Source organism: Thamnophis sirtalis, unplaced genomic scaffold (assembly GCF_051295495.1).
Source record: "Thamnophis sirtalis isolate CommonGarterSnake01/CBP01778 unplaced genomic scaffold, rThaSir2_p1.2 scaffold_2, whole genome shotgun sequence".
NCBI classification, from domain to species: domain Eukaryota; kingdom Metazoa; phylum Chordata; class Lepidosauria; order Squamata; family Natricidae; genus Thamnophis; species Thamnophis sirtalis.
Window position 1 is genome coordinate 12,319,389 of NW_028261382.1, and position 8,409 is coordinate 12,327,797.

At 42.2% G+C, this 8,409-nt stretch overlaps 1 long non-coding RNA gene across 1 annotated transcript in view; it reads right to left on the reverse strand.

Annotated features, from left to right (window-relative positions):
* Nucleotides 1-5,627: 5,627 nt before the first annotated feature.
* LOC148048470 (uncharacterized) overlaps nt 5,628-8,409 on the reverse strand; it is a 71,023-nt gene continuing 68,241 nt past the window's right edge. The window contains exon 3 of the long non-coding RNA XR_015695426.1: nt 5,628-8,409. This exon is cut by the window's right edge and continues 491 nt beyond it. This is a non-coding gene — a long non-coding RNA (uncharacterized LOC148048470).

An 8,409-nucleotide genomic window follows, 5' to 3' on the forward strand; every position in this document is an offset into this window, starting at 1 on the left:
ATGGGCAATGAATAATCACCCATGCAGATTTTTCTAGCCTTGTACCTTTGCACAGTGGAAATTAGCATGAGGTTCCCACCGTCTCGCCCAGCCGACATCCCTATCTTTCAACCCTTGCCTTGAACTTGGCCATGGGGGAATCCTTGGGCATGGCTTTTGAAGGGAACAATATGAGCTTTCTTTCGCCCCCTCCATTGTCCTTGTTCATCTGTAGATTTCTGGATGTGAAAGGGCTCTTCTTCTTCTTCTTCCCCATAGCCCGCCTCCATTATGTGGGTGGCTGAGAGGAGAAATCTTAACTGGTCTGTTCTCTTGGGAAGTCAAATGCTGGGGGACCACAACCTTCGATTTATGGTTCTGGATTTTCATCTCATTTGACTCCATGGAGGACTGGAGTCTATAGGTCTGCATATATTCTCTCCTTACTAGAGAGATTGCCAGGGAGGGCAGATGGTTCTTTTGGTAGGCTTTCTCCTTCAGGACTCAAACCTGTCTACCACACAAAATTCTGTGTTGCTGCAATGTCCACAAGAAAAAAATTGGTTACCTTATTATAGCTGTCATCTTGTACCAATTATTTGGACATATCTCTAACAATTTCTGGACCATTGTATTTACTCCCATACTTATCGGCTTTTCACCCACGTAAACCAGGGAGTTTGAAGTTTGAAGTTTTGTTTTATTTATATGCCGCCCTATTCCCTGCGGGGACTCAGGGCGGCGAACAACTCAAACGGGGAAGGGAACATACAAAAACAAGACAAGTATTTAAAAATAACCAACAACCATGTCTGTCGAGAGGGGAAAGGAGCTCATCAACCCCAGGCCTGCCAACACAGCCAGGTTTTAACGGCTTTTAGGAAGACCGGGAGAGAGGCGAGGGTCCGAATCTCCGCGGGGAGTTCGTTCCAAAGGGCCGGAGCTGCGACAGAGAAGGCCCTCCCCCGGGTCGTAGCCAGATGGCATTGGCTAGTAGACGGGACCCGGAGGAGGCCGACCCTGTGCGATCTAATGGGTCTTTGGGAGGTAATTGGCAGCAGGCGGTCTCTCAAGTACCCAGGTCCAATACCATGAAGGGCTTTATAAGTAATAACTAGCACCTTGAAGCGTATCCGGAGACCAATTGGAAGCCAGTGCAGCTCGCGGAGGATAGGTATAACATGGGTGTATCGAGGTACACCCACAATCGCTTGCGCGGCTGCATTCTGGACAAGTTGAAGTCTCCGAATGCTCTTTAAGGGATGCCCCATGTAGAGCGCATTGCAGTAGTACTCTGCAGTAGCAGAGTGACCCAAACAGTTTGAGAGCGTGTATGTTATTATCCACTTTTAATATCAGTACTTTTTAAATATATTTTAATGTCAGTACTTTTTAATATATGGTAAAAAAGTAATGTCTATTCCTGGTCTTCGACCGTAATAAAGATATATACTATACTATACTACTCCATGGAAGGCCTACAATAGGCTCTGTCAATTATGGCTAAGCTGAAATGTTGGTGGTTCGGTTCCAAATGCAGCTAGACAAAGACCCAATCTCGTGTCTTCTTTGGGACTTTCCATTCTGCTTTTCGTTGAATGAAATGTCATTGTAGTTCCCTGGAGTTCGAGCAGAGAAACTCCATAAAGCACTTCTCGGTTATCTATATTTTTCTCCCACGTCTCTTCCAGGAGTTTATAGCAATTTGTAGAGGCAATAGTTAAGGCTATGATTTCCCCAGTTGCAATGTATGGCTGTGAAGGTTGGACCATAAGGAAGGCTGAGCGCCAAAGAATTGAGGCCTTTGAACTCTGTTGCTGGAGAAGACTCCTGCGAGTCCTTTGGACTGCAAGGCGATTACATCGGCCAGTCCTAGAGGAGATCAACCCTGACGGCTCTTTAGAAGAGGAAACTCCAAATCTTTGGCCACCTAATGAGAAGGAAGGACTCACTGGAGAAGAGCCTCATGCTGGGAAAGATTGAGGACAAAAGAAGAAAGGGACAATAGAGAAGGAGGTGGATGGATGGAGTCAATGAAGCAGTAGGCCTGAGCTTCAATGGACTCCAGAGGATGGTAGAGGACAGGAAGGCCTGGAAGAACGTTGTCCATGGGGTCGCGATGGGTCGGACATGACTTTGCAACTAACAACAAAAAGTTAACAAATGAACTAAATGATCAACATTCAGCTGTTGTTGTTTTAAATCCAAAACTTCCAAGCCTAGCTTGTTGTATGAATGTATCCACTCGGTTTGCAATTGCCCTGCTTTGACCACAGGCGGTAGAATTACAGGTAGTCCTTGACTGGCAATAATTCATTTAGTAACCATTCAAAGTTACAATGGCCCTGGAAAAAGTTAACCGTTTCCCACACTAATGACTGTTGCACCGCCCCCACCCCTATGGTCACATGATCAAAATTCAGATGCTCAGCCACCAGCTCATATGTATGATGGTTACAGTATCCTGGGGGTCATGTGGTCCCTTTCTGCGACCTTCTGACAGGCAAAGTCAATGGGGAAGGCCGGTTCAATGAACAACCGTGATCCTAACTTAACAACTTCAGTGATCCACATGACAACTGTGGCAGGAAAGGTTGCAAAATAGGGGCGAAACTCACTTAACGACTGTCTTGTTTAGCCACAGAAATTTTGGGCTCAATGGTAGTCGCATGTCAAGGACCACCTGTAGGTACAGAGCCATTGTTAAAATGGTTAGAAGGCGGTATTGCAGGGTTATCTCACCGATCACACCAGGAGTTCGATTCTCACTAGCTCAAGGATGATCCTGACTGGTTCAAGGTTGACTTAGTCTTCCCTCCTTCCGAGGTGAGTAAAATGAGGACCCAGATTGTAGGGGGCAGGAGGCTGACTCTGTAAACCGTTTTGAGAGGGCTGTAGAGCACTAGGAAGCAATATATAAGTCTAAGTACTAAGTGAAATTGCTATGTAAAGCACTATGAAGCGATATATGTCTAAGTACTAAGTGATATTGCTATGTAAAGCACTATGAAGCGATATATGTCTAAGTACTAAGTGATATTGCTATGTAAAGCACTATGAAGCGGTAAGTAAGTCTAAGTACTAAGTGATATTGCTATGGTACACTAACTGTGCCTACTGCCAGCAGTTCGATTCTGACCGGCTCAAGGTTGACTCAGCCTTCCATCCTTCTGAGGTGGGTCAAATGCGGACCCAAATTGTTGGGGGAAAATATGCTGACTCTGTAAACCGCTTAGAGAGGGTTAAAGTACTGTGAATTGGTATATACGTTTAAGTGCTATTGCTATTGCTATGTAAAGCACTATGAAGCGCTATATAAGTATATAAGTCTAAGTACTAAGTGATATTGCTATGCAAAGCACAATGAAGCGGTGTATAAGTCTAAGTTCTAAGAGCTATAGCTAGGGCAAGTTAACTGTGCCTACTGCCAGCAGTTTGATCCTGACCGCCTCAATGTTGACTCAGCCTTCCATCCTTCTGAGGTCAGTAAAATGAGGACCCAGATTGTTTGGGGGCAAGATGCTGACTCTGTAAACTGCTTAGCAGTTTGAAGCGGTATATAAGTGCTATTGTCATTGCTCTTCTTCTAGCAGCTGGGAGGATGGTTGAGCTGAGACCAAGTGATGGCCTTTAATGCAGGCGACTGCAAGCTTCATGACTGAATAGGACTCAACCCAACAATTCCCAGGTTCTTATCTGATTTTCTTAACCTTGCACGCACACTGATTCTCTTTTTTTTATCTTTCACCAGCATTCATTTCACATCACAGCTAACCCCGTGTTCGTATTACGAGCACGACAGAATGCAGTGAACAAATGGTGCCTTGTAGAAAGGGTATTTCTTAAGACTTACTAGTCTTTTCCTAGTCAGGGTCTGAAAACCCTCCCACCCTCCTCCAGCCTCACTTGCATATTGACCAGACAATGTACACAGCTCCTTCTATTCAGGCTGCTAATATGTGTAGATTCCCCATCCCCTTGTGGTGAATGCAGACAATGGGCCCGTATTTATGCACACTCGCCATTCAATTCACATTAACCTGCCAATGTATACAGGCTGACAGCACGGAGGGAGAACAGCTAGACATTGTGGTCCACAAACACAGTTGCCAGATTGTCAGCAGTCACAATATACCAGTCTCGAGGAAAGAGCTGGCTTCTGCATGTCCACTACAAAGTGAATGCGTTTCTCTCCCACATGCATAGAATAGAGGAAGTAGAATTGATCTAATTGCTCACTCAGCTTGAAGCTGCAGGAATCTCTCAGCCCAACACCGAAGGTTTCCACAGTCTGGGGCCACCGCAAAGCCATTGAGAATCTTCTGAATTTGTGCTACCGTTTAAAGGAAAGAAGCGGTTTTGTAATTTTAAGACTCCTGTTTTCCCAGTCGTGTGCCCGTTGTTGCCCCGAATGATAGGACGTTATGTAAAAAAGGGACTGAGGTCAGCAATTGCTCTGTTGGGCTGACCTTCTGCTCATCTGGCTGAATAGGATCTGGATCTTGACTCCGAAGTCTGGCATTGGTGGCACATTTCTTTTGGTGGGGGCCAAAAATGTTGCCAAAGAAACGAAAACAAAACCCCAACTAATTTTATTTTCATCCGAGACTAAAATTTTAGTTAGAGACTAAAATGAACAGCAAAGATTGTGAAAACAGGGAAAGGCTTTATTATTGAGGACCTATATACTGCACGAGTCAAAAAAAGGGCTGTGAGAATATTTTACACACCCCTTGCATCCTGGACATAAATTGTTTCAACTCCTACTCTCAAAACGATGCTATAGAGCTCTGCACACCAGAACAACTAGACACAAGGACAGTTTTTCCCAACTCTGCTTAACAACAAATTCCCTCAACACTGTCAAACTATTTACTAAGTCTGCATTACTATTACTCTTAATCTTCTCATCGTTTGTTGCTTGTATCCTTACGATTTATATTGATATTGTTTCCTGATTGCTTATTTGTATCCTATGACTATCATTAAGTGTTGTACCTTGTGATTCTTAACGAATGTATCTTTTATTTTATGTACACTGAGAGCATATGCACCAAAGACAAATTCCTTGTGTGTTCAATCACACTTGGCCTATAAAGAATTCTATTCTCTTCCTTATTCAATTCTGTTCTGTTCTGTTCTATCCTATCCTATCCTATCCTATCCTATCCTATCCTATCCTATCCTATCCTATTCATTATCATCATTTTCACCATCTTCCTCCAAACATGTATATTTCTTAGTATTCATAGACCCTTTAAAAATCACGGAGACAATTCTGATTCCTCGCAACAAATGTTAGTTGTTGCCAGTAAGAATTTATTTGCATCTATTGCTTTTTAAAAATATGTGGTTTGGTCTTATCTGGAAGCTTTGATGAAGTGGAGTGGCAAAGTGCTACAGAATATAGAGGAAAGCAAGCTAGAGTTGACTTTAAAATGAAGAGTTTTCTTGTCTTTCTCTGGCTCACATTTTTAGTTTATAACCCCAAGGAAAGAGACTTTGGTTTTTTTGATTGGTAAATTCTCCTGGCAACTTTTTAAGCTGAAGAACCAAGTATCAGTGACCGATAGAATAAATCTAGTTCCCCATTCCAAACGGAGGTATCCAAAGAAGCCAATGACAGCGAGAAAACGATGTAAAATCAAACAGTGATTTTTATTTCAAAACAAATACACATCCAAGAGAGCTACGAAGCCCAAATCTACAGGGAACCGAGTTAAAAGTAAAAATACAGGAAGCCCAAAACTTTGCTAAGAGCAAAAGGCTTTCAAATCCTATGTGTGCTTAGATATACATCATATTATATTCAGCGGGGATTTATTCCAGGTAAGTGGATATAATATTGCAGCTTAGAATTCCTGGATCGGTTTAGACTGCTAGAAATGCTTCACAACCATTCGTTGGGACGTAAGCCTTGGAAACAACCTGTGCATTCCCCCAGATAGTAACCCTCTTTACATGTAGTTCTTTTCTGTGAAATGTTATGATCTCCTTTTCATTAACACCATAATACACAAAAGCTGTGTGCAAAGAAGGCCTTGATACCACCAGTATCCTAAGTGACATTGTTTTAAAGCAAGAACGTTTTAAAGACAACGTACTGGATCCACAGTCTAATTGAAACCATAGTAGGACCGAGCCTTCTGTCAGGCTTGGAAGCCATTTTGGTTGTTGGGCCTTCGGGCCTGTTTCCTAGTGTGGAAAACTGGAATGGGGGATTGTATGGAGCAAGGGTGATATATAGTCATAGTAACAATGCTTTCTCAGAAAGCCAAGGCTAACGTGCCCTGCACCTGGGAGGCTGGGTCTGGGAGGAATCTCCAGTTGGGACGGTGCTGTAATTGGCACATGTGATGGACATATGGGTGCCGGGCAAGAACCTGGACTTTCCTTTGGGTGGGAAAATGCTGGAAGCCATCATATTGGCACCTCGGGTTTCCCCAGATGTGCCAATATGACATCTCTAATAAAAGATACCTTTGAGGAAATCCAAGCCCCAGAGTTTCCTTTTGTTAGGGGTGTTACTTGGAATCCTGACACCTTATTCTTGTCTAAATATTGATGCTAGGTGTGCGGATAGGAGCTGAATTCCTAGACCCCCTGGAGGCAACAACCCACTTATTCTCTGAAACTGAACAATTTAGAATCGTGTAGAATAAAAAGAAGGACCAGGGGTGACATGACAGCAGTGTTCCACTCCTTGAGGGGCTGCCACAAAGAAGAGGGGGTCAACTTACTTTCCAAAGCCCCAGAAGGCAAAACGAGAAGCAATGAATGGGAGCTAACCAGGGTGAGAAGCAATCTAGAACTAAGGAGGAATTTCCTGACAGTGAGAACAATTAACCAGTGGAATGGCACGTGCCTTCAGAAGTTTTCAGTGCTTCATCACTGGAGGCTTTTAAGAAGAAATTGGACAGCCTGGAATGGCATAGGGCCTCCTGCTTGAGCAGGGGGTTGGATTGGAAGACCTCCAAGGCCCCTTCCAACTTTGATATTCTAGAGTTCTGTTGGGTTAGTGCCTACCCATATCTTAGTTCAATGGTGAAACACACAAGAAATACAAAAGAAACACACAACCAGGGCATAACATTGTCCCACGTGTGATTCCCAATGAACATCATTTAAGGGTTGCCTGTCTCTCATTCTGCACGACCGAATCATCACGACCGAAATCATCACCTGCTTTCCCAGACCACAGCCTGTGTGGCATCATAAATATGACAATCTTTAAGATGCCATAATGTGTTAGATTCTTCTCTTCTGGGAAAGGCTGAAAACAAAATTAGCCATAGAAATGAAGTCTGTGAACGTATTCAGTCAGGAGAAGGGAAGGGTCAAATTTGATGTTTTAAATGAATCCCGATGAGTCATAAATTCTTGCGCATGTTCAGGAATGGTTTTCTCCCATTGAATTTTATTTTATTACATTTTTATGCTGTCCATAAGGTGACTTCTGGGCGATGATGAATTAATCCCATTTGAGGATCCAATTTGAATGTACGTATTGGATTAATTTCTTGAACCGACGATTCATATTGGATTTAACCTGACTTGCACAGACCTTAAGCAAATCATAAGGATCAAATAGTTCATGATTATTATTCTCCATGCTATTTGTCTAATTCCCCATTAAAACTCATCAGAATTGGCATTTGGTTGTCCAAGCCTTGCAAAGACAAAATTTCATAATTCCATTAGGGTTTATGTGGGCTCTAAGGGAATAAGGAGTAACTTTTACCAATCAAAATTATTACAAATGACTCTTGGAGGGGAAAAAAACCCCTATTAAATTCCATTAAATATAGTTGGCTGAATACACAGAATATGACAAAGTAAAGCAAACATATTGTTTGCTTAGTATATGAGCCCAAGCAAACGGGCTTTCTTTTGAATAACCCTAGGGAATTATCAATGTCTACTATACAGGCTTTAAATGCATGTCTGATTATATAGATTTTTAACTTAACTATAGTGGCTTGTGTCACACAATCGTGAAAACCAGTGTTTCCCAAACTTTTGACATATGTGTACCCCTTCTATAATTTTCGTAACGCTGAGTACCCCTCATAAAAAACATATGCTTTAATAAAAATCAAAATATATTTATTTTTTCTTTTTTTTTTGGTACATACGCAAAATAAACGAAAGTTATATTATAAAGAACATTTATTTGATTCAATGAGAAGGATGAAATTGTTTATGTTGAGATGACAGATCATCATAATTTGGCTCCCTGGTTGTTAATTTTAATCTGAGATGCGGTTCCACGTCCAGTAGTCTGTTCCTTTTTTTCGACTTAATGTCTACAAATGCAGAAAAAGCAACTTCGCATAAATATGAAGTTGGAAAAGGCAAGATGTATTTCAGGACTTTTTCTGTTAAAACCGGATACAACACGTACCCCCACCAAACTCTTCCCGTACCCCT